Source organism: Zea mays, chromosome 5, assembly GCF_902167145.1.
Source record: "Zea mays cultivar B73 chromosome 5, Zm-B73-REFERENCE-NAM-5.0, whole genome shotgun sequence".
Classification (NCBI taxonomy): domain Eukaryota; kingdom Viridiplantae; phylum Streptophyta; class Magnoliopsida; order Poales; family Poaceae; genus Zea; species Zea mays.
In genome coordinates this window covers 143,910,525-143,935,112 of record NC_050100.1, presented here as the reverse complement: position 1 = coordinate 143,935,112, position 24,588 = coordinate 143,910,525, and the positions used below count along the sequence as shown (strand labels likewise).

Sequence of the window (24,588 nt, the reverse complement as noted above, 5' to 3'; positions counted from 1 at the left end):
TGTTCAAACTTTTGAAAAACTTAAAGCGTTTAGTATTTAGTAGTTTCATAATTTAATAATTTAAAAAGACTAACATTGATGTATCAAAAAGACTATGTACACTTATTTCTGGGTGTACTCCATATGAACCGACAAAAGGAGGAAGGACCAAGAAAATATACTCTAGTAAATTATGTACCATTGTTTTCATCTTTTTGTAGGACATGGCTTGCAATATAAGATTTGGTTTATCTTTCAATTTGTTTGGTAAAACAACACAGTTCATGAGCAGTCAAACTACAATCAGTAATTGCATTCTATCACCCTAAAGTACAAATATTTTTACCAACGTACGTGATGCACGGGTGCATGGTATGTACACAACCAACCCGACCATGCACATGACCAGACTAAAAAAAAATATAAGAAGATGCAGTGATGGCATTCAGGTCGATGTGAACAAGCAAGGCCTCATCAGACCGCGCGCGAATAGATAACACCATCATCCGATTATGGACGCGGCCAGAAAAACCGCTACTAAATCCATCGCCGCGTCCCGGTCGATGGGCATCGCCGGGCGTGCGAACTGAGGAGGGCGTTGACCATTCGAGAGATCCGATGGCCACATCGTTGCAGCTGGGACAATAATCTTAATTATATTGTGTGGCAAACATCCGTTGGCTTGTTCGCTGCGGCTTGCTGCGGCTGCAATCCGGCTGCGGCTGCGGCTTCTACAGTATTTTTCTCTCTATGGATTGCAGCTGCAGCAGTCCAAACAGCTGCAACAGTGTCGGCTTGCAGCCTGCCGAACACGCCCCGTATGCTGCCCTGTCTTTAGAAATCAATGATCAAGATATTACTATATGTTTTTGGAACAGTTATAGATAATCTGAATCAATGGTACATGACTCGTATAAAAGAAAGCTTATGGCAACACAAACATTTTCATATAGCGTAGAAGAAATCAGAGCACCAAATCAAAGACAGTTGCACGCCAAATTGAACCTTTAATAATAATAAGCGTAAACTGGAATCATTTAGGAGATGTGGATTTCACTAACCGTGCTGATGTGATCCTCGTGCAGTGCTCCAGGACCAAGACCCTGCTCAGTCTATCTAACTGGGTGTACAGTCTGTTCCAGCACCAAAGCAACACAGGAATTAGTGAGAATATCGAGCGGAGAATATTCCAGTGCAGAATATGATACTGTAAATGAGTAATCCGAGAAATTGTACCTGATTTTAACCTCAGCCAATGCTCTGACACAGAAATTGATACTGTAAGCAACACAAAGGCATTGAACACAGAAATTCCAACGAACATATCCAGAAGACAATGTTCCTTTGATTTTGACATGCTGAACTGACAATTATAGACAACCAAGTTAAGGCAATTTATAGACAAACCTGCCCTGTCAGAAGAGGTGTATCCGACAATGCAGCATGCCGTAGCCATCACAAAAGTTTGACACGTTCCCGCTGGTCGCTAGAGCAGACAATTTTCAGGCAAGCATTCAGGAACGTACGACGAATAGCCGCAACAGGTCAAACGAAGAGAATAGCTGCACAGCACAGCTGTGCGGTTACCAGGTCAGCAATGTCCATACAGAAAGGCTAGCGACCAGTTAACCAGTGGCGGTAGCACCAGCTACTACCAAACCCTAGAGTTAAAATCTGGTTCCAGAGCATCTGGTGGTTCGTTTTGCATAACAGACCAACCAAATAGACACCCAACCCGCTCCTGCAACCTTAAACAAGAGACTAAGTACGTTCAACCTAGACCGAACAGGTATTTTTCATTTGGCGGGGGTCAAAAAAATACAAGAGAATCAATGTACTCCTAGAACCCTAAGCAGGAGAGGCTAAGACGACAGCCCCAAGCTCGTCTACCAATTTCAGCTGAGATTCAAAATAGCCCTAGAAGTGGACAGCTTCTTTCCTGAACAGCAGCTTGCCACCTCTTTTCCTCTCTCTGCCATCATGGGGGGGATGACACCCTCACATGGCCAGAGGAAGAAGAGCCAAAAACACCCCCTCTGTATTCCACTCACCACCTTGAAGAAACAAAATACACAACCATACCATCAAAATGCCATACCATGCCCCCACAATGTCTTCGTCCACAGCTGGTGGAACAAACAGCAGTGGGAGCTGCAGAATTGTGGCAGCCCAAAGAAGAGAGCCATGGTGCTGCTCGTGCTCGTGTTTCCACTAACCCACCACCATCCTTTTTCTTGACCAGGCTCCTGGCGAAAAACAAGCAGATGACCACGAATCCCAGGCCTACGGCTCCCCCGAGCACAATGGCTACAGTGGTTGCTGTGTGCTGCCCTGAGATGCATAACATCAAGAGGCAAATCGATTGATCAGGCCAGGGGCACCACAGTCTAATCATGTGGACAATCATACAGGCATATCTCCCGGTAAATCCCCGAAGAAAAGGCAAAAAGGCAATGAACACAACTTTTACCAAAGCCTGAATAGACAGATGCATAAACAAGGTGGCAAAATGGAAACTGCACTACCCTACTACCATATGGTACCCACAGAAAGTGTGAGCCAAGCAATGTGGGTTGAAGGAGGTTCGGTAATGAACATCTCCTAAGCTGACCTAATTAGCTAAAGAAACATGTAGAATGTGGAAGTGGAAGAGGAACGACATGGCATGGCAAACAAACGTATCCATGTCTGTCAATTCATAAATTGGGTAGACAAGATAAGAGCGAGACCATGCCACATCTCGATCAAAGTTCCACCTCAACAGAAGAGTCACACCTACCTATGCTACGACATTGCTGAATCTGGCTCAAACATGAAAACAAGGAAAATAATATTCATGACAAATAAAGGCAATCTGAAATTCAAGGATGGGTTACACGACATACCTTGGTATTTTTCTTATCATTCAGAATTGAATTGCCTCCTTTCTTCAATGGAACATAGGAGCTGCTTCGCTGTGTATTTCCTGTACTATAAGATAAATACCATAGCCTCTGACCATTATATGCAGAACTTCATTGTTTGGTTAGCAGATAACCGGGGTAATAGATAAATTTCAATGGAAACTAAGGAAAACCTTGAAATGGACGCGTCTGATTGGTTACCACCTAATAGTTACATGTTAAAGGGAGTAGAACGACAAATAGATGGCTGGTAGTAGCACAGAACGACAAAGAGAAATAGTAGAAGTACCAAGGGAAGCAATGTCTTGTTCAGGCCTAGACTACATAGGCATGCTTTACATATCGCGAGTATGGTCCTCGCAAGATTGCGCGCATATCATAGCTACGACCAGCTACTACCCTAGAAGCACCAAAAGACATAACTTACAGTCAAGCACACAGCATAGCGCTGCTCATATCTTACAAGCATAAAACCATACTCCCTGCACAGCAGGGGGGCAAGTTCTAAGAGTAACCTAGATGAACTGGGCTAGTTCCCAAAAGCGATCTTCAGTTCCCAAAAGCGGGTCTCCATAGCTGGTGGCGCTCATGTCCAAAAGCACTGCAACTAAAAAAGGGTATCAATCAATTAACAAGTTTTGGCAAACATTACAATCTCAAATATAATGTCTACTTTTTTCCCGTAGATCTCGACTGAAGAGGTCTATGAAGGTAATCCATTCGAAACCACTTGACTATCGTTTTTTTGACTTGCTGATGTTTTAGCCTATTGACCTTTTTTCCGAAAACTTGCTAATTTCTATTTCACCTATATCGGTAGAAGGTTACACCATTTTCTCTTTTATTTATATATTAGTTCAATCAACCGCATATGGACCTGTTGTTAGCTTTAGAATGCTTGTTTGAGATATCTGATGACCTGTCAGCTTGCTTTGAATGTCGTTCCTATGCATCACAGTGTTTTAGTTAGGTAAAAGTAGTTATTGCTGATCATTGGGCTTTTGATTTGCGTAGTACCAATTGCCTTATATTACATGCAATTGGAACACCTGGAAGCATATATGTTATGAAGTTGTAGGGCAGAATTGGACATACCGCTACTCAGCATCAACGTCTCCAGAACCAGCAACATCGTCATCTCCTGTGTCTTCATCTCTAAAAAGTTTCTTGGCAACCTTGTTGGATGGTGATGTCCGAGCCCTATGAAAAGTTTGGCCCCATGGCATGCATGCAAAAGTGATGAGATGGTACGGGAATAACAGTCTAGGTAGATTGCTTGGCATGAAACTAACCTTTTTCCAGTAACACTTTTGTGAGCCTTGTTTGTAGACCCATCTAGCACGCTGTAAGCAGCTCCTGATGGCGCCTGCATGTTAGGCGGAGAAGTGACAATTTCTGTTCCTTGGAGCAGATTGTCTCCCTGATGTGGGGCTGTCTGTATGTCACACTGCAATGAAAAGACATATCTAGGGCTTATTTCTTAGTGTATGCAGAAGGAGAACGATGTTTTATATTGTAGGTAGCTGTTTTGTTCTACTGAGTACAACAATGAACCTTGGCGATAGATGAAACTTTGTGACTCTCTGGTGTCAGTGACGGCTCGCGGATGAAGGAAGCCCCCCTGTTCTGTGTGACACCTGATCCTTGTCCTACCGCGGAGTTAGCAGCCAGACAAAAAACAGGTTAGAGCCACAAGAGTTGCAGTTGATGGGGGATAGGGTGCAGTGAAAAGAGTTGTACTCAAAAAGAAACCTACTAAGTCAGAAGGCGGAAATGCTTGTTCTGTAGATGGAAAAAATGCCTTTAAACTCTAATATTACGGCCTAAACGCTGGTATGGCCCCTTCCAGTGTAATGTGGTTGAGTCTTTAATATGGGTGGAACATATTCTGAATATCTACCTGAGGTATAATATTGTGGTTGCTTCAAGCAATTTTCCGAGATATACACCAGTTTTGTGTGCAACATGTGCGCAACATATGGTGTTCTGGACACATGACGCATATTAGCCTCTTTTTAGCATATGTTGAATTTCTGGTGTAGTTTGTGCAGCATGTTTACAGTGTATGAGTTTAGTTCTGTTTCCATATGCACTAATCATTACTCAATTTGACCAGTTTAATATCAATCAGTGTAGGTTCAGCCAATTGTTTAATACTCTTTTTTAGGAAGCTGCCTAGTTTCAGGTGAGCAGACAGCAGAGTGCCAGTTTGTGTCTATTCAGCACACTTTGCAGGCTGTGTCGTTTCAGCTTTAGGTGACCCATCATATACAGGTAGAACGAAACGGAAAGAAACAAGTAAAGGAAACAAACCATTAGTTTCATTTCTAACTTGGCATAAACTAACGTACATAGCTCTACTAAACAGATATGATAAGATGTACCTTGAGAAAGTATGGTCGACGATGGCTGTGAGGACAGTGTAGTTGGAAGTATGTTGCCACCATCCATTTCTGCGTTTATAGCATTCACTTGGAAGGAAACATTGCTATAAATAATTGTGCTTTCGGTGAAGCTAACATTCCACTCGAAAGACTTTTCCAGTAGATTTGTAATCTCTTTTGGAATGAAACTGGGTGGATTAGTCGAGATGAAGGTGTCCACATTTTTTTAATGAGGCGCTGCGCCATTCGTCCAAAGAAGATAAACTCGACGGTGTCAGTATCGTCTTCAGCGGTGAGGGATATCTTGTACCTGCACAGAGTGGTTCGATAGCCAGACATCACAAACCATGAAATCTGTAGACGGCGAAACCCTTAGTTCAATTTAGATCTAAATTTTGTCCTAGACACTAAATGTCTCCTTTAGTTGCCATAGTTTGTTTTAACGACTTTTCTTTTAGTTATATTACCAGAACAAGCACACTATGCACAGACTGGCATATGTTTATCTTACAGATGTACGGAATGCTAATGCGTTGCGCACTAAACTTCACCAAAGTTAAGATACTCTAACTGTATAAGCCATATACTGGACAACCTCCATCATAGCAACTCTTCTTGCTGTAGTTGGAACTCAAGCAGCCATATCTACTATCTACCTGATTGGTAAGCAAACCCTTGCACAGGGCTATTGCCCCTGCTCTAATGCTGTGCATACCTCAAACGAAATTCTAGGGCATATTTACATCCCTGACATCAGCTGGGTAGTTATGAATCTCTGTACTGCTATTACTGATGGGTTCAAGAATCAAAGCCAAATACGAAATGCGTACGGTGATTTTTACTTCTTTTCTAGTATTCACCTCCAAATTGCAATATGCAACTGAAAGGGGTAAACCTGGTCTGTGTCTATCATGCTTACAGCGTGCTTAATTTAGAACGCGTATGAGCTAACATTTTTAGATCTAAATAGAAGGTGTCTAGCAGGTCCTTAACAAAAACAGGGAGAGACGTATAAGAGCTGACCTTGGGGTAGGCGATCTAATGCTGTCACAAGAACTATTGGTGCACTTGTATGTGTCACCGTGTGGTTTGGTTGTCCTAAGGCATTTTTTGCATGCGTTGTACCACCATGATCTATCAATCTTGAGGATCTTTACGATGACAAGCCATTCCTTCTTCTGTAAACAATGTAACTGAAGTGAACAGCTATGAACCTGTGATAAAACTTAGGATTGAAAGGTTTAGCCGAGTAGTGGTACCTTATTTTCAAAAGGATGGAGGTACTTAATATCCTTGAGTTTCCTATGTTCAGGCACTGCAATTACTGCACCCTCAGCAGCTGCTTTCCCCTGATCCCAAATGACAGGTTGGTGTTTGGTTTCAGCACTGCTTACCCATGTCAGTTTACGAATGGCACCAATCAGATTTGGTGAGAAAGATGACGGAAAATTGTATGTCTGAAAACCTAGGATGAGTAAGTTACCTAGCTCTGAGAGCGTTTACTTCTGGGACCGGTGCGTTTATGTACCACTTGCATGACGATCCACCCGATAAAGACACATTATCTAAAACACAATGGAACCTTTTAGACGCTCATGCGTATTAGCAGTGCAATAAAAGGGATGTAGTAGACTTACCAGCGTAACTCCTCACGAGAGTGCCTACAAATATTATGATCTGTGGTGAGGATCCACTGTCCCTGTGGATCTGTTCAGCTGGGAAAGTTGTGGCCCGCTCGCCCCAAAGCACAACATCAACGGTTGGCCCAGTATCCCTGTCAGAGTGAAGAACAGCGAGTTTACAAATAAACTGTTCATTGCATTGTGTTAGTTGTGGACATTGCAAAGAAACAAAAGCCGTAAACAGTGCGTCTAGAGCGCTATTTCATACTGCCAATTATGTGCGAAGTACGTAAACCACTAAATGCTAGGCCTCAAAATAGCTGCTTGTTTAAATGGCCGATGGCAGATGAAATTGTCTAGTAATCTTCTATATGAGCAATAGATAATATTAGACATGGAGGATTGGCCGAGCAGGGAAAATGATCTTTTCTAAGGTACATTGCAATGAAGTATGGTCAACTGAAGACATAAGTAGTTTAAAACCAGTTTTCCTTTACAAGGAAGATGGCATTTTTTATTTCTCACTATGGCCAACCTGTTTGTAGCATAACCCTTGCATGATTTGTGGACATATTCCTGCTGAGTTTTTGGACGCAGATTGACCCCCGCGTGATCTAATGGTGTTCTTCCTGTCTAGGTGCATCTACCCTTCAGCTATTCCCTTGAGCGTATCTACAATTTTGCTAGCGTGGAGAATAAGAAGTGGCAGCCCCCACACGGATGATAATCTGTGGTTTAGGTTGAGGCTGTTCACGGGTTCATTGCTATTTTCGTGCAAACAAAATTGTGCAACATACACGTGTGCGGCACCCAAAAGGAATGTATAGCAGGATAGGAATGCAAACGATACCTTGCATTGCTTATAGTGACTGTTCTCTTCATAACCTCAGCCTGTCATCCCCTTGTGCGCAGCGACGAAACATGGGAGATCACACTGACAACACCAAGCACATCTACAATAGAAACGGTGAGGGCATTAGTACTGTATTCATGCTACTTGTAACATGGAAACCACTATGTCTAGAAGGTTACCCGTGAAATATTCCTTGTAGTCCACGCGCGGTTGCAGCTGTTCTATGGGAGTGAGATTATATGTGCAAACCGGAAAAGCAGGGGGGATCTGGAGGACAACCTCAACCGTAGTCCACTTTGTAAAGCTGATCATGTTGTAGTTTTCAACCGGTTTGTAGAATCTGTTAGCTTTCCTCACTAAGAAATACTTCAGGTTGTATGCCCCTCCCTCATCAAGCAACGCACTGAACTGTTGGCATAACGGAGGATAGACCTGGGCATGTATGCTGTTTCCCTAACAAAAGGAGGAAACATTTTAAACAACACGCAAGAATTGCATAGAAAATTGTATATCATGTTGTATGAGCTGATGGTTATTATGCATGCACAAGTATTAGACCAGTATAAAGATGCATGTACCTCTTCATCAAGCAAAACAAGATCAGTATGCAGGAGCCTACTGTCATCCTGAGGATCAAGGAATTCCCAAAGCCTAGAGACACGCACACACAGGCTGTGAGAGCAGTCTCCAACCATAAGGCTAGGAATGAGTATGTCCCCCATCTGCAGTAAAGAAACAGTGGTCAGTCATTTCCAGCGAAATAAGCAACCAACAAACATTACACTTGATGTTGATAAGGGCAGTATGGCCACCCAAAAAATTATTTAGGATAGGAGAAACATGTCAGGTAAAGTTAGTCCAATATCATTGAGTAGGCATCTACCACGGATGTTGTATGACAAGATCTACTGGAGCATCGAGACATAACGATTCCCCTTTGTAAACTTGCCACACCTAGTGCTTGCATGCCGGTCGGCTGCTAGACGAACGGTATATGAGCCAAAAAATTTGTTTTGGTGGGGAAGCAGTTGTACAACAGAATAGGTACGATAACTAAACGCGTTGCTGGTATACACATTTTTATTTTACATATTGGTTATGTACAAGTCTGAGTCGATAATGCACTAAGAAGTCTGCAGGGGGTCCGCATCTACGGCCCGCAGCACTTCCCGGTAAACAACGTTTCGAGTCTGTGATCCGCAAGAACCATCAGGATTTTCAATCAAAATTCTAAGACCGCTTCTAGATGTAACCCTTGAAACAGCGACGTAAAGCTGGCCATGCGTAAACACAGGTCTGTCAAGGTAGAGGCCAACCATTGAGAGGGTCTGACCCTGGCTCTTATTAATCGTCATGGCATAGCATATCCGTACTGGAAACTGTCTTCTTTGCAATGTGAAGGGCCATTTGGCGTCGGTAGTGTTAAGCGCAATCCTCGGTATGAAAACCTCTTCTCCGACTCCGGAGGGCGTTAGTACTACGCATTTAAGAATACGATGGCCGATCTCAGTTACAAGCATCCTTGTTCCGTTACAGAGCCCCGCAGTCTGGTTCAAGTTACGTAGCAGCATGACAGTTACGCCTTTTTTAGCACAAGTTTGTGGCAAGGGAAATTTGCTGCATTAATAGAGTTTAGGAACTCAGTAGGATACAACATGTCAAAATCAGGTATGCGTTCAGACACCTTTGAGATCGTGTCGCAACTAAGGCATTGAACACCATGTCCAGGGAGCATTGAGACAATGTAATTGTTTATTTTATTAGCCGTAAGGTTATTAGGACATACAATGGCACGTGTAGCTAGGTATGTAGGGTCCATATATCTCTCTAACAAATCTGGGTAGACCTCGGATATGAGGGTCGCAGCAGCATCACCATCTGTGCGTATCAATAAATCTTCAGGAATCGTAACCCATGTAGGTTCGGACTCGTCTCCTCTTGTCATGGCTGGCAAAGCACCATCGCCGATATCTAAGACCCATTTGCTAAATTGTTCCAAGTCCGCGCGTTCCTTCCCATGTAAAGACGGGTTGGAGAGCCTCATATTTGTTCGTAGTTTCAAAACAGTTGCATGCTGCAACAACGGTGAGCTGGTAATCGATGCGTTCACTATGGCAGATCGTGAGCCTTTGCGCACCACGGGTAGAATCTGGCGAAAGTCTCCTCCAAGCACAATAGGTTTGCCACCAAATGGGATGTTCGCATTTTCCACTCTATGTTCTGAAAGAATATCACGCATAGTCCTGTCTAGGGCCTCAAAGCAATGCCTATGGGTCATCGGCGCCTCATCCCATATGACAAGAGAAGTCCGTTGTATAAGTTCAGACAGCATGGTACCTCTCTTGACACCACATACACCTCTCTCATCTAGATCAAATGGTATTTTGAAACGTGAATGAGCAGTACGGCCTTTTGGTAATAGCAGCGAAGCCACGCCAGAGGAGGCCACAGCAAGCACAATTTTTTGTCGGGACCTCAAATGTGTGAGTATAGCGTTCCACAAGAAAGTTTTACCCGTCCCACCATGCCCACATACGAAAAATATGCCCGGCGAGCAAGCCAGCGCAGATTCAGTCAGCTTTTCGAAAATGAACCGTTGGTCAGCATTCAACTGCGAGACAGCAACGGCGGCATGGGCACGCAATAGCACTGGTTCAGACCTCAGTTCGTCGTTTATCAGCCGGTTGCCAAACTCTTCGTCACCATAGGCCAATAAGATTGGCAGGTCATAATCAACTATGTTGGCACCACTATTAGCAAACGTGTCTGCTAGTTTCCTCAAAAGCAACGTAAGGAGTTGTTCATGTGGAGCTGTGTAGCGCGGGTTGCCGAGGGCTTCTCTAAGTCCATGGTGTATGTCATCGGTGAAGTAGATCCAATATTTGTCAAACAAAGCACGAACATTGCAAACAGGACAATGAACGACAATGGTAACGAACAGCTGCCGAAGCTGAAATGATGAGGCAGACACTACTGCCTCATCAAATAGAAGGTTCCACTCGTTGTCGCCTTCGAGCAAACCACATGCTTCGCACGCCTCTCTGAACGTCTCGTACACAGTATCCTGGAAGGTCCTTACATCAACGAAGCTCGTTGCACCGGAAACAAACATCAAGAGCATGCGTAGATAGTATAGCTCCCCAGTTGTTGGGTGCACGTAGTACATGCGACCAATCTTGGCAGACGTCAACCTCCTTCTTCGCCAACACCTAGTAGAAATGTCCCACGACCACTCTTTTGGGAAATCACAATAAGTGAGGTGACGTGCATCAACATATTTCAAGTTTATTTGAAACCATTCAGTTAACATTGTCTTCTTCGCTGCACGGCTCAAAAGCAGCGCTTGTAGGTCTGTCCCAGGCTCGTATTGTACAATGTTTTTTCCAGGTAAGTGTACCGCCAGGCGTTCCACGGAAGGAATTCTAAAGTGAATGTCGAATTCGAAGATTCGCCATAGAGCCTCACATGTTGATAGGTATCTGGCATCTATGTATTCGCGGATCTCATTTGGCGGGGCTATTTGAGGACCTGGAGATGCATTAGCTGTGTTCGCAGTCAACTCAAAATATATCTTGGCTCGATCACTTCCCTTGGTAACATATTTAAACAAGTACTTGATCATGTGTGTTTTGTTACACCACTCGACATTAATATGTGCATTGTATTTTTTAAGCAGATGCATGTTGTACGACACTACACTCCTATTGTCCAATTTTATTCCACCTTTTACTACGAACCGGCAGTTGTTTCGTCTTCTGTAAAGGGTATAGCCAAAAGCGTCGATGACAGTCTCGTCTTGGTACGTCTTAGGGAATTTCTTAGAGCATCTGTCATTTTTCATGCATGGACACCGCCTGTTGTAATCACCGCATGGACCATGTATCATGAATTCATCAACGAGAGCATAGCCCAAGGGGTCAATGACAACGTCAGGTATCTCAGCACATATGAAAGCGTCAATGGCACAGGCTTCTGTCTCTGAACGACCACGAAGCAGCCATAGAAGACAGTGTATGTGTGGTAGGCCCCTTTTTTGGAATTCTACGGTGTAAATCACTGCATAGGACAGACTATAGGTGAGAGCATGCAAAGAAATACTAAGGAACCACTCAATGTGTCAAGCTAAAATGAAGCTCACCAGCGCGGATGGGACCAAAAATTTTATTTTCTCTAATGTCTGCTATGAATTCATCGACCTTCATATGGAACACCCTTACAACGATATCGGAACGATCGCATGGCTGCTGGCCAGGATCGAAGCGAAGGGCATCGACTATCTCCTTCCATTTAGGGTTGCATGTGAAGGTGACGAAGAGATCTGGTGGGCCGTATACTCTGCAGATGGCCATCGCGTCCTGGTAGTTCATCACATGGTACCTTCGGCCGCCCGTAAAAGATGCAGGCACAATAACTCTTGCCCCAACCGAGTCAGCACTGGTGAGACCCTTGCCAATGGCATCGGTTATTCCCTGTACGGATTCACAACGCAATTCTTTTTGGTGGTCCGCTATGAACTGCAACCGAGACGCCTCAATCGTAGAATACGCATCGACAGCTAGCTGGTTGCTTAGCCTACCATAGCAAGTGAATGGGTTCGGTTCGTTGAGCCTATAGTGTGAACGATGTCTAACAAATTCAAGCATCGTAACATACTTGCGGCATGCGACATCACCTTCTCCCACGTCAGCGTATTTTATTCCAAGATGATATCCACGATCACCGTAAGGGAAAAGCAGCGGGTACTGCAAGGCCATGTACGACGGGTGCAAGCACGAAACATGTTTGAGGCCACCGTCTCTAGCGTGCACGAGGACATCATACTTGTATTGTGAAGATAAGCAATCACCCACTATTATAGCAGCGAGCTCACCATTGGCTGGTAAGTTGTATTGTGCGTCATGACGTGTGTTACAGCCTAACAACCGCAACGTCACCTTTTGGTCGCCCTCTTCGTGTAAACGTTCTTTAGCAAAGCGAAATGCCGCGACCAGCTTGTTATGCTCATCTAGCATGTTAAGTAATAAACGGGCCACCTCTGGATCCGGACGATCATGGACATCAGCTTCATTCTCAAACATGCCCGACCTATTTTGCACCTCATGTTCAGTGTCATATATGTAAAGCTGCGCAAATTGTGGGCGCAATCCATGACTGGGCAATAGCGAGCCAATGCGATGGTGTACGACGCCATTGATTTTGAAAACATAAGGTGCAGTACCGTTATTTATCGATCGATCAACGACAGCACCTAGTGAGGTAAACGCGAAAAGGGAATTGTATGAGCGGATTTGCCTAAGAAACCTTCTTGCACGACTATCACCATCAAATCGCAGTAGGTCACATAAGGGTGCCGGTGGACATTTGTAAGGCTCCAAAACAATCTTACCTCCTCTGCAACAAAGATTGTACACAAGCCTGCGCTGCGAAACAGCAGACAGACTTTTGACTCGTTCCTAAAACCAGAAAACGGCGCCACAATGTGGGCACTCGTCTGATGGGCCACCATAGTATGAGCGATCTTTGTAGGTCTCTATAGGCAAAGATGTGTAAATGTTGTATGGACAACTTTAGAAGTATGTAGAGAAAATAATCCAGGTGGCACACAAGCACCTTTAAGCAGCTCGACGTACGATCGTTCAAGAGGCGGTGAGGATGCATCCGCGCTAACTATAAGTAGGAAGTCGAGCATAAATTCATATAATTTTGTTTACGCGCACCACGCACGAAACCTAAAGATTATTTTGAAAACATACACGATAGGGGAAAACCGTTGTTTGCACATGTTCGTTCAGCAGACGCAACCGTACGACACATCCTCTGTTTGCGGTGGTGTCTGTTAGCGGTGGCAACCGCTGTAGGAAAGTCGAGTAAGGACTTGTCGCCTACAAACGGCGTGGACACGCATCTTAGTATGCACATAGAGATGTAGTAGATATAAGCAGCATGAAAAGGTTGACAGCCACTAACCTGGCCGCTTTTGACGAACCTGCTGAGAGGACAACGAAATCGCATAACGCGACGCATGTGCCGGCGCTGAAGCGGATGGCTGATCAAGTGTGTTCATGGGTTCGATAGTAGCTGTTCAAAGACATAATGAATGCCTGGTTGTTTATGCGAAAGGGAAAGAGACAGATTGCCTTAAATAAAGGCTATATTCAACCAAAAGAGCGCACAATATTAGTGCAGACTTTGCGAAAACGCAGAACGTTGGGCACTGGAAGGGAAGATATCATAGGTATTGCATGTTAGTCACTCTGATCCTCCAAACATTTTGGAGTGTCGGATTCAGTCTATAGTCCATCATTTGTTCACGACATTGGTGATACAGTTGAGAAAGACATATTTGAGAAGTCAAGTTAATTTGTATTCTAACATGTTGGTTAAGCCATATTTTCTGTGATGAACCAAATCCTAGGCTTGGGGATAGCCTAGATAACTCTGTTTCTCCCCAAAAAAGTATAGTTCCAAGAAACGGATGTGCGACATAATGATATCTAAGGAAGTGACACATGACCACAACAGGATCATATGGAAGGGAAGGTAATGCAGCTATGTCTCTAAGAGAAAGAAGGCAGCAAGAGCGGCAATAGAACCTATGAGAAAGCTGCAAGCACACTGACTCTAAAGCGTATACAGAGCCTGAGAACAGAAATATGCACCAATGTCTTATAATATGAGTTCCTGGGTATTGCATGTTAATACCTCCAAACATTTTGGAGTGTCGGATTCAGTCTATGATTTATTTTGGAATGTCTGATCCTCCAAACATTTTGGAGCGTCGGATTCAGTCTACTACCCCTGCCAGAAAGAAGGCAATGGGGTGAATAACTGAAAATTGTTTCAGGCAAACAGAAATGGTAACCAGCTTTTGCAGTCAACTTTTGGATGCCATAAACTCTAATCTAGGAGGTTTGGGTCTATGAATTCTACAGAGACTTGATAGACCTTGGACTAATGACAAGCTCTGTTACTGGTGATTGGCCAGTTCTTAATCAAACTATGGAGAAAGGGCTGACTGAAGAAAGGGGGAGCAATTATCTGTTGAAGATTCAGAAAAGGCTGAAATATCTATCCTTGATATTTACTCTCCTTGCCATGGCCAAGCTGGGATCGGATGAAGATTGGGATGAAGTGCTGGCAGGGGTATTCAGATTGGTGCATCCCTGAAATACCGCCTGCGCAAACATCCTGTACAGTGCACCTAATCTGAAAAATTAAAGACAGTGTATCCATGTATGCCTGTATCTATGTCTGTATCCAGTGAAATGGGCGACATAATGATATCGAAGGAAGTCCTGTATTCATGAGCGAGTTTATTAAGAAACTCTGGGCTGGTGTTACGAAGATTTAGGAGATATGGGCGCCTAAACTACCTCGGTCAGAAAGAAGCCAACGGGGTGAATAACCAAAAATTGGTTCATGCAAACAGAAATAGTAACCAGATTTTGCAGCCAACTTTTGGATGCCATAACCTCTAATCTAGGAGGTTTGGGTCTATGAAATCTACAGACACTTGGTAGACCTTGGACTGATGTTTTGAGCCTCTGAGGATTGTTTAAATGATTTTACTACTAAAGGGCCCGACTGGTTCCTAGGAATTGAGAAGAATTGGAAACTAATTCCACAGTCAGGTTGTTTGGGTGCCATGAAGGATAGAAATGATTCCACTTTGTATACTAATCCAATAGAATGTGATTCTTCTCTTCACCTGTTAAATGTCTATATCTGTAATTGAGTTCTGACTCATTCAGTTATGTGCTCCTCCCCATCTCTCCCTTGGAGAGAAACAGTAAATGAATCCATGAGGAAAATGATTAGACCATCTAGATCCTTGCTGATCATTAATGTGAAGCCTTCAATTGCTTACGACTCTCTTGCCTGGCCATGCAGCGTGAGGACAGTTTCCACAAACACAAGAATCTACTCCATGAGCACAATGGCACAACTGGTGCCATGGTTGCTACCCTGCTTCCTGCTGCTTCTACTCTTCTGCTTGTTTAGATATTATCACTTAGGGCAAACTTCCAAATGGCACCCTGAACACAAAATCGAAATTTTGTTTGGCTGGACACAGATTCAATTTAGAATCAGATTTTGAAACATTTCTTAGAAATTGGTTACAATGGTGCTGTACGACCTGGGCTGTTTCTATTTTTGGGGCCAGAGGCGTGTAAAAGCGCTCATTTTCTAATGACAAGCTCTGTTACTGGTGATCGCCCTGTTCTTAATCAAATTATGGAGAAAGGGCTGACTGAAGAAAGGGGGAGCAGTTATCTGTTGAAGATTCAGAAAAGGCTGTTCTTCATGGACATCAATAATTTCTGGTTTCGCAATGCATGGGCTGTCAGTTGAGGCACTTGAGCTGTTTGCAGAGATGAGAAGAGCAGAGATTAAGCCCAACAGAATCACCTTCTTGAGTGTCATATTAACTTCATTAAATCTCCCAGCCAAATGGTGAATTATTGCACTCTTTTACTTTTTATCTTCCATGTAAAGACAGAAAATTGGAATTTATTGTTTCTTGGCAGCTAAATAGATTGTCATAAATCATATGCCTGCAGTTCCATATTTGTTACTCAATGGTACCACTATGCCATGTCAGTTTGTTTTCTTTTTATGTCCTGATAATAAGCCTGGAAGGCATGCTGTATTTCTTCACTGGTTTCTACTTTCTAGCTTCAAAATTACAGTTTCGCTCAGTACAACTGTTTGTTAGCCCTTTTACATATCTTATGATCCTTTGCAGTTGCAGGAAGCAGGTGAAGTGAACCTCATGTCCAGTTCTTGCTCAGTGAAATGTGAAAAAACTATCTACGCATGCAAGCAGAAGAGAAAGTAGCGGTAAAATGTGTAGGAAAAAACGAATCACGACACCACCCTGTTTCTCCCCCAAAAAAGCAGAGTTGTAAGAAACTGATGTGCACCTAATCTGGAAAAATGCAGACAATCTATCCATGGCAAAGCAACATTTAAAAGAGAGCAATGGTGGAAGGAGTGGCTCACCTCGAATAGCTGCAGAAGAGACCGAGAGGACAGCCTGAGGACGTGTGTGTGTCTGCCCTTTTGGTACGTAGCAGATCTACAAGAGCAACATACACTATGAGCTAACACACATGATGCAATGAAGGAACCGAAACAACAGAAAATAGCGTCCGAAGAAAGGAACGGACGACGGCGACTGTAACGCCCTGAATTTGGGGGTAGAATTTTTTCTTCTTTTCTCTCACCAAATTCGGGCGTTACTCTCTCTTCTCTTTCCCCGTTTGCTCCTTCTTCCCAATTTCAAACCAGTATAGCGGCAGGTGTCCGTGTCATGTATAAACCAAAACCTAAGTGTCATGGGTGTTGCATCATGCCGAAGCACATTTCTTTGTCTGAGGTTGAGTGTTCGTCTCGTTCCGTTCCGGATTTTGATTCGCGTTCTAAGTCCGTTTAGTGGTCCGCGCGCGTCGTGGGTTTTCAATCCGCGAAGTGGCTCGGCCCAGCCCAACTTAGCCCAGCCCAGCTCAGCCGGCCCGGCCCGCCCCGGCCTGCGCGCCCCTGGCGCCCAACCCCCCCTGCGCCCCCATCCTCTCTCTCTCCCTCATTTGGATCTCCCGCGCAACAACTTCCCTCTCCCTCTCCCACCTCTCTCTCCCCGTGGTGCCCTAGGGTTTGGAGACGGCGATCACCGAATTTTGGACCCCGAGGTGAGCTCCCCTCCCCTTCTCTCTCTCTCCCTCTCCCTCCTCTTCTTCCCCACGCGCGCGCCCTCCCTCTCCCCTGCCCGCGCCCGACCCCATCCCCGCCCCTGCCCGGCGCGGCGGCGCTCCCCCGCCCCTCCCCGACCCCGGCGGCCTCGCCCGCCCCTCCCCGGCCCGCGGTGGCGGCGCCCCTGCCCGCCCCTCCCCGCGGCGGCGCTCGGCCTCCCCGCTCGGCCCTCCCCGCTCGGCCCCTCCGCGGCGGCGCTCGGCGCCCGCCCCCGGCTCGCCCGCTCGGCGCCCGTCCCCGGCTCCCCCGCCCGGCCTCCCTCCCGCGGCCTCGCCCGCCCCTCCCCGGCCCGTGGCGGCGCTCCCCCGCCCCTCCCCGGCCCGCGGCGGCGCTCGCCCGCCCCTCCCCGGCCCCCGGCGGCCTCCCCTTCCCCGACCCCGGCGACCTCGCCCGCCCCCCGCCCGTCCCCCGGCCCCGCGGCGGCGATCCCGCCCGCCCCTGCTCGCCGGTTCGCGTCCCCGGCGCGGCCCCCGGCGCGGCCTTCGGCCCCGGCGCGGCCCCCGGCCGACTCGGCCGCCCCTGGGCCGGCTCAACCGCCCCTGGACCGGTTCAACCGCCCTCCCCCCCATTCGGCCGCCCGTTCTCGTCCCGGCCTCGCCCGACCGTATCTTCGCTCGCCCGCGCTCGCGGTGATTATTCGTTAATTAGCGTGTTGCGTCGCGCGCTTCGCCGCGCGACGGATTTGTCTAAATTCAGATTCTATCTTGTGTTGCGTCGTGCGCTTCGTCGCGCGACGATCCATTTTTTCGTTTCAGGTTGTTTAAGGTGTAACGCCGCGTATGTATTCACGCGACGTTCCACTTTGGACTCAGTTTAGTCGACGTGTGCCATCGTGCGCTTCGTCGCGCGACGCTTAACGTCTCCTCGTAACTAAGGCGAAGTGTCTCGTTGCATGCTCGGTCGCGTGACGAGTCGTTAACTTCTTAATTTGTTTTAGAGAGCTTTGTCGCGCGTCTCGCCACGCGACCATCTTTTTGTTTATCTCCACCTGCTTATAATAATTAGACATGAAACATGACTTTACTTTACGCTAAACATAGTGTCTACATTAAATCCCCTTCCATTAAGCGAGTGGTTAATTTATAATCATGTAACGTGATTGTTTCTCGACTGTCTTTTCCTCTTTCTCTCTTAACCGTACTCGCGAGCCCGCGTAGAACGTATGTTTACTTATTTTATTCTATTGTATGGTGTACTGTTCTTTTGTATTAAATATGTGGATGTATGTATGTTTGCGCTCGCATAGAGAACGATCCGGTTGAAGAGCCCGAGGAACTCGCAGGAGAAGCCCCTGAGCAGCAGTCGGTTGGTGGAGGCAAGTGTCCCTTGACCTATCTCTGTCCTATTCATTCTTTAATTCACCTCCCGCTTTACATATTTATACCTAAGGTTTGACTAGCTTTTGTTATCCCTGTCCTTGATTACCTATTTGGGTTGGATTATTACTGTTTAGCTTTATGCTATTGCTCAAACTCTAATCAATGAACATGATGAGATTATCTATGATACGCTGTTTTCCCTTCTCTTATTATGATGTTGTACTTGTGACCTTCAAGGGGGCTCGAGCGGTTTCTCGAGTGCCTCTCCGTAAGGACCTGTTCTATGGACGACCTCCCGGGAAAACAGTGCAACCATGAGGGCAGAATGGGAATCACGGCTTGTGGGTAAAGTGCACAACCACTGCAGAGTGTTTGAAAACTGATATATCAGCCGTGCTCACGGTTATGAGCGGCCAAGGGAGCTCCAGTGATTAGTGGTACTTGATCAGAGATACTTTGGTACGGGTGGTTATGAGATTGATGGTTTCGGTTATGACTATGGTGCTGGTAAGTGGTATTCTTTCCGTTTGGAAAGGGTACATCGGGTTAATAACTTGGGTTAATGCTAAAACTTGGCTTTCTACTAGTAAGTAATAATCTGACCAACTAAAAGCAACTGCTTGACTTATCCCCACATAAAGCTAGTCCACTACAGCCAAACAGGATACTTGCTGAGTATGTTGATGTGTACTCACCCTTGCTCTACACACCAAACCCCCCCCCCCAGGTTGTCAGCATTGCAACCACTGCTCAGGCGAAGATGAAGCTGTGGAAGGAGACTTCCAGGAGTTCCAAGACTACGACGAGTTCTAGGTGTGGGTTAGCGGCAACCCCCAGTCGGCTGCCTGTGAAGGCCGCGGTTATCTACGTTTCTTTTCCGCACTTTGATTTATTGTAAGAACTATATGGACGTCCCAGACGTACGATGTAATCGACTATTATTCCCTTTTAATACTATTTTGAGCACTGTGTGATGATGTCCATATTATGTAACTGCTGTGTACGTGAATAACTGATCCTGGCACGTACATGGTTTGCATTCGGTTTGCCTTCTAAAACCGGGTGTGACATAAGTGGTATCAGAGCCGTGCTGACTGTAGGACCGCTAACCTAGAGTAGAATGGTCGTTCTAAGGACTATAGACCTCTGTCTCTGCCTTGACTTTGATATCCCTTCAAAAGTTGGTCATACTGACCAAACCTATGTTCTACTATACATTATACCTTGCTGAAAATCATGTTTTATTCTAATCCTTCATTCACTCATGATTCATTATTTGCTGGTCCTATTAATTCTGTTCTCACCCTTTTGCTTGCGATGTCTTTTGTAGATGGCTCGACTTAGACACACTGCACGAAAGTCAGTCATCCCCTTCTTACCCTCCCGCCTTGCTGAGCGTCCGCTTCGCCGTCCCATGGCTGGACAGTCCAGCCACTTGGAGAGACTGCACCACCGCCTGCATGAGGAGCAGGAACGTCGACGACAGGAGCAGCAGGGCTCTTCTTTCTCGCTCCACCAGGAGATAGAGTCTGTGAGGAGCTGCTCCCCTGTGCTTCCTCTGGAGCCGCCCCCTGCACCACCACTGGGCGTCCCAGCTTCTGGAGTAGCTGCTGGAGGAGACCCAGACGATGGAGGAGGCGACGACAGCTCAAGCCACGACACCGACTTCTCTGCTAACCTTGAGCCGGAAGGATGGGTTGCTCGACCCATCACTCGCGACGCTGCTCGCGGGTGTCACTTCCACGATGCGCTCGACACCCTGCTACGTCGGGCATTTGACCGGCATACTTGGTCCGTCGAGTATCGCTGTGTGGTCTACCAGCACAGTCGCGGGGTCTACCCGGACCGCTGGGAGGCAACCTGCTTGGTGCGCTGTCCGGAGAACAGTCTCCAGGGTGCTGAGGTCTGCTCAGAGCACTATTCTATCTCTGAGCGGGACTCAGCTGAGGCAGCCATGCAAGATGCTGCACGGCGTGCGCTTTCGCACTACTGCTCGGTTTTCGGTGGGGCAGCTGACGGTCTTGACCTGAAGTATTACCCCCGCCGTCCATCCGGCAGCACAGGAGGCGTGATTGTCTCACCTGTCGGTGAGGGCAATCCTAGGTTGAGCAGCACAGTCAACCTAGCCGCCGTGCTAAACACGGAGCTGGACCATGCATTAGACGAGCTGAGTAGGGCTCGTGCTGAGATCGCCCTGCTGCGGGCTGAGCGCGCGGAACGTCGTCACCTGGATGGTGGTTCCCCCGCTCCTGTCGGGACTCAGCACCCGTACCGCTCACCTCAGCGTGGACACCAGTCTTATGGCAATCCCGACTGCAAGACCAAGATAAATCTAAAACCATAGATCGTTAGAGTTGGATCTTGTAATTAATACGAAATATATACATAGAAGCTTCAGTCTTAGCGTTAGTCTCGCTCTTAGTTAAGTCTTAGTTAGACAGGGTAGTTTGCTATATCCTGTGCATTCATGTTTGTCATGATGAACTATGTTTGGTTTGGATCTTTGTAATGATTGTCACCAGAGTGTGGGTATCCCCTGCATTTTGGTTTACCTATTATGTTAATAAAGTTAGTTATATAGTTGGGAAACCCATTATTCTCCTTTCCTCTTTATCTGAGAAGCTGTGTGGTCTGTGTTGGAGATCAGTGAAGATGCTCATCTGTTCAGTGCTGTTGAAGAATTCTATCCTCTTTTCTTATGCTGCAAGATTTGCCAGATCAGTTCTGATGTGTGGTTGCATTCTGCAGATGTCAGAGAACAGGCACAGAGGAGGAAGGCGTGCTCAACAGGAGCGAGCCGCTCCGCAGGATGAGGTGCCCCAGCAGCAGCACCTGCCGCCCCCGCCCCCGATGTCCATCGAGCAGATGTTTCTGATGCAGACTCAGGCAGTTCAAGCCATCGGTCAGACTTTGGCTGCCATTCAGCAGCAGCAGCAGCAACAACAGCAGGCCCCACCTCAGCCTCAGATGCCTCAGATGCCTAGAGACAAGCGTGCTGAATTCATGAGAGGTCATCCACCAACGTTCGCTCATTCTTCTGACCCCATGGATGCTGAAGATTGGCTGCGCACTGTGGAGCGGGAGTTGCACACCGCTCAGTGCGATGACAGGGAGAAAGTCTTGTATGGTCCCCGTCTGTTGAGAGGAGCAGCCCAGTCATGGTGGGAGTCTTATCTCGCCACCCATGCCCACCCTGACGCCATCACTTGGGAAGAGTTCAGAAGTAGCTTTCGTCAGTACCATGTTCCTGCAGGTCTGATGACAGTGAAGAAAGAGGAGTTCCTGGCTCTCAAGCAAGGGCCATTGTCTGTCAGTGAGTACCGAGACAGATTTCTGCAATTGTCTCGCTATGCTCCTGAAGATGTCAACACTGACGCCAAGCGACAATACCGTTTCCTGAGAGGCTTGGTTGACCCTCTGCAGTACCAACTGATGAATCACACTTTCCCGACATTCCAGCACCTGATTGACAGAGCAATCATGACAGAAAGGAAGCGTAAGGAGATGGAGGATCGTAAGCGCAAGATCAGTGGACCCCAGCCTGGAAGCAGCAATCGTCCTCGTTTCTCATGCAATCAACCTCAGCAGTTCAGGCAAAACCAGCGTCCACCTCAGCATCAGCAGTTCCAAAGGTAGTATCCTTAGCATCAGTACCAGAACCGTCAGAACAATCAGTCAGGAGGTCAATTTCAGAGGCAGAATCAGCAGGCACCTCGTCTTCCTGCCCCAGCAAACCAGCAGAACAGTCAGGCAGCACCAGCTCAGGTTGGAAACAGGGCATGTTTCCACTGTGGAGAGCAAGGCCACTGGGTGATGCAATGTCCGAAGAAGGCAGCCCAGCAGCAGTCAGGCCCCAATGCCCCAGCAAAGCAGAATGTGCCTCAGTCTGGAGCAGGCAATCGCCCTCAACCGCGCTATAATCATGGAAGGCTGAACCACTTGGAGGCTGAAGCAGTTCAGGAGACCCCCGGCATGATAGTAGGTATGTTCCCAGTCGACTCCCATCTTGCAGAAGTGTTATTTGATACTGGAGCAACGCATTCTTTCATTACTGCATCGTGGGTAGAAGCACATAATCTTCCAATTACTACCATGTCAAACCCCATTCAAATTGACTCAGCCGGTGGTAGAATTCGAGCCGATAGCATTTGTTTGAATATAAGTGTGGAAATAAGGGGGATAGCGTTTCCCGCCAACCTTATAGTAATGGGTACTCAGGGAATAGATGTCATCCTAGGGATGAATTGGCTAGATAAGTATCAGGCAGTTATCAGTTGTGATAAGAGGACAATCAAGTTGGTGTCCCCACTAGGAGAGGAAGTGGTGACCGAGTTAGTCCCGCCTGAGCCAAAGAAAGGAAGTTGTTATCAGATAGCTATTGATTGCAGTAAAGCAGACCCAATCGAGAGGATCAAGGTTGTGTCCGAGTTCCCGGATGTGTTTCCAAAGGACTTACCGGGTATGCCACCAGAGCGGAAAGTTGAGTTTGCCATAGAGCTTCTTCCTGGAACCGCCCCTATCTTCAAGAGAGCTTACAGAATATCTGGACCAGAGTTGGTTGAGCTTAAGAAGCAAATTGATGAGCTGTCAGAGAAAGGTTACATTCGGCCAAGCACCTCGCCTTGGGCCGCCCCTGTCCTATTTGTGGAGAAGAAAGATGGCACCAAGAGGATGTGCATTGATTACCGAGCTTTGAATGAAGTCACGATCAAGAACAAGTATCCTTTGCCCAGAATAGAAGATCTGTTCGACCAGTTGAGAGGAGCCAGTGTGTTCTCCAAGATTGATCTGAGGTCAGGTTATCATCAGCTCAGGATCCGACCTTCGGACATTCCGAAGACGGCATTCATTTCCAAGTATGGTTTGTATGAGTTCACAGTGATGTCTTTTGGTTTGACCAATGCGCCAGCATTCTTCATGAACTTGATGAACAGTGTATTCATGGATTACCTTGATAAGTTTGTGGTAGTATTCATTGATGACATTCTGGTTTATTCTCAAAGCGAAGAAGAGCATGCAGATCATTTGAAGATGGTATTGCAGAGATTGCGAGAGCACCAGTTGTATGCAAAGTTGAGCAAGTGTGAGTTCTGGATCAATGAAGTCCTGTTCTTGGGTCATATAATCAACAAGGAAGGATTGGCTGTGGATCCGAAGAAAGTGGCAGACATTCTGAACTGGAAAGCGCCAACAGATGCCCGAGGAATCAAGAGTTTCATTGGAATGGCCGGATATTATCGGCGATTCATTGAAGGGTTTTCGAAGATTGCGAAACCAATGACAGCGTTGCTAGGCAACAAAGTTGAGTTCAAGTGGACCCAGAAATGCCAAGAGGCCTTTGAAGCGCTGAAAGAGAAGTTGACTACAGCGCCTGTCCTAGTCTTGCCTGATGTGCACAAGCCCTTTTCGGTGTATTGTGATGCTTGTTACACAGGTTTGGGATGCGTGTTGATGCAAGAGGGAAGAGTTGTGGCTTACTCGTCCCGACAGTTGAAGGTTCATGAGAAGAACTACCCAATCCATGACCTAGAGTTGGCAGCAGTGGTTCATGCACTGAAGTCATGGAGGCACTATCTGTATGGACAGAAATGCGATGTTTACACAGATCATAAGAGTCTGAAGTATATATTCACTCAGTCAGAGTTGAACATGAGGCAACGAAGATGGTTAGAGTTGATCAAAGATTATGAGTTGGAGATTCATTACCATCCAGGCAAAGCAAACGTAGTGGCAGATGCTTTGAGCAGAAAGAGTCAAGTCAATCTGATGGTTGCTCGT

At 46.4% G+C, this 24,588-nt stretch overlaps 1 pseudogene; it reads right to left on the bottom strand.

Annotated features, from left to right (window-relative positions):
* Window positions 1–3,431: 3,431 nt before the first annotated feature.
* Window positions 3,432–8,053, bottom strand: LOC103626977 (uncharacterized; annotated as a pseudogene).
* Between the last annotated feature and the right edge of the window lie 16,535 nt (window positions 8,054–24,588).